Source organism: Lynx canadensis, chromosome B4, assembly GCF_007474595.2.
Source record: "Lynx canadensis isolate LIC74 chromosome B4, mLynCan4.pri.v2, whole genome shotgun sequence".
Taxonomy (NCBI): Eukaryota; Metazoa; Chordata; class Mammalia; order Carnivora; family Felidae; genus Lynx; species Lynx canadensis.
The window spans coordinates 107,545,569-107,548,292 of NC_044309.1; the positions used below are offsets into that span (position 1 = coordinate 107,545,569).

Consider the following 2,724-nt stretch of genomic DNA (forward strand, 5'->3'; position numbering starts at 1 on the left):
TTCTAATCACTTTTGGATCATTTCTGGTGGTAGTGATGGAGAGAGGGAGTCATAGAAAATAACTTAAGTGTTCTGATTCAGTAGGTATGACTCAAGTGAAGCCCAGAATCTATGTTTATATCACGCCCTCCTCCCCACCATCTATCATCCATGATTCTATGAAGATAGCCTGTGTACTATACTTTAAGAGATGCTAAACTTAAAGAATAGAAAATTTAGCATATAAAATCAAACACAATTGGACAATAAAAGTAGCTTTTACAAATGTATTATTTTAGCATGGCCCCTGTGCAAGGATGATATGCAAATTCGTGAAGCATTGCATATTTTTATGAAATATTTTTCACCTATTAACAAGAAGGAAGTGGGTTTATTACATATCAAAATGGAACAAGATTTTTGCTAAATCAAAAAAGTGCAGAATGGTGTATACAGTGTACCACCATTTGGGTAAAAATAAATGAATAAACTAAAAAAAAAAAGTATGATTTTGTCATGTTCAAAAATGTCTACCTTGTTTCCTGTGCCAAAACTGCATGTTGAAACTTTCTAGAGATCTATCTAATCAAAAAATTATAAGATTGAACTCTTTCATTTGAAATAGCTACCGTTCCATTTCATAAATGTGGCTAATATGGTGAAATTCTTGTTCAAATTCATTTAGGGTCCTCATTATTAGTCTGGCTTTGGAGAAAGCAAAATATGCTGAAATGAAATCCATTGCCTTTTGTTCTAATCTTAGCTCTGAGAAGTAAAACAAGTCTCTTGACTCTCAAAAAGGGAACGTGAAATATCAGTGGTACACAGGATGATGAAGGTTGCCCATAGACATAGTGCTTTTCACACTTATAGTTCATACTTCATCACATTCTGGTTCAAAAATAAAACGTAATGATCCAGTATGCAATATACAGAGGCAGTCTTCAATTTGACTAGCAATTAATTTTAAAAGTTAGTTTTCCCTTGATAAGTGCAAGCTAGTAATTATTTTTTGCTTTGTGCCATTTAGTGCATGCAAGCAATTTTAAAGTAAAAGAAATATATCAGTTATTAAACAATGATAAATATCACAGAAGCAATTATCTTTTATTTTTTCTTGCAAATATTTAAACTTTTTTGACCATGTATCATGGAAATAAAAAATATTCCCAAATTAATTTTTGATGTCAAATTAAAAATGACAATGAGCTTTTTAGAGGGGAGGTCAAACACTTAGGTTCATTGCATTAAAATTTGTATTGTTCTCTCAAAACAGAGATGGATCCAAATATATTTCGGAACTCTTACTGCAGCCACATCATACTCAAATTACTTAAAAAGTGCCCCCAAAGAAGAAACTTCTTGGTAAAGGGCAGGTCCAGGTGGTCATTTTTGTATTATATGATACTCCACCTACCCCTGATGGGGGATGATCAGTCCATGATAGAACTATTCCCTAGAGAATGAAGAATTGATTATATTTTCCCCTTGATAATTTCAGGAGAAAAATGAGGTTACTCTGTATGTTGTTGCTTGTGGGGTCTAAGTTGAAACTTAATGTAAAATTGGACTTGAGTTTACAACCATGGCAGACCCAATTATGGGAAGTAGAGACCTTGAATAAGCAGAATAGGTCGATCATTAGAGAAGGTAAGAGAGATGCAGAGAAGAAAAAGAAGCTAGTGAGCCAGGGAGGCGGGTGGACAGAGAGGAGGTGAGGAGTGGAGTGGGGGTGGGGGAAGAGGAAGAGAGACAAAGAGAGAAAAAACGAGAGAACCTAGGGCTGGCTGGCTGGCTGGCTTCATGGAAATGGGATCTGTTTAATCACACAGGACCCCACACACAGAGGGGCCCTCACTTGGTTTAATGTTCTACTGTAATCCACTTGAAATTGTTCATCGTATTTGAACAAAGCATTCTAAATTTCCATTTTGTGCTGTACTTTGCAAATTATGTAACTGGTCCTGCTTGTTCCTTTATAGTTTCTTCTCTTTGAGTAGCCAGAGTAGTTTTTTAAGCTATAAATCCAATCATGCATTCTCTTACATAAAACTCTCTATTTTCTTCCTGCCTTCTCCCAAACTTTTAGAATAAAATCCATGCTCCTGACTTTTGCCTGGGAGATGCTACATTATCTGGCTCCTGCCTCACCGGCCCTGCTGTTTTCCTTTCCACTCTTGCCGTGCACGCGATGTTGTCCTTTATGCTCTTCCCACAAGCTGAACTCCTTTTCTGGGTCTCTGTTCCTTCTGATCTTCAGTCTAGAAAACGTTTTCTTCAGTTCTCTTCATATCTCACTTTCGATAATGATTCAGGTCTTACTTCTCACATACCCTCGTTAGTGACACATCCACTGAGCAGTGCCTTTTATGAACCATCTACTATATTGACTTCATTATGTACATTTACTTGTTATTTGTTTACTTGTTTCTGGCCTGTCTCCTCAGCCAGTCTGCTCCACCCTCACTCCACCTGGTGTCATCTCCACAAAGGCAGGGATGACATTTGCTGGGATGCAGGTGTGGCCAGTATACCTAGACCAGTTCACGGAATATGGTAAATGCTCACATTTATTTCTTGAAAAGTGAGTGAAAGGAATTAGAATTCCTAAAGAAAGGGAAGATAATTTGGACCTGCTTCAGTGCCCAAAATGTTTGTGAACATTTACCCCAATAAAAATGCTGTAGAATTGTTATTAGGTCAAAAGGTTAAGGGAAAAACTAGAAAGCAGGGAATAGATACTAA

The 2,724-nt window shown here is 36.8% G+C and overlaps 1 pseudogene; it reads left to right on the plus strand.

Moving 5' to 3' along the window:
• Positions 1 to 214: 214 nt before the first annotated feature.
• On the plus strand, positions 215 to 331 carry LOC115519583 (annotated as a pseudogene).
• The last annotated feature ends 2,393 nt before the right edge of the window (positions 332 to 2,724 follow it).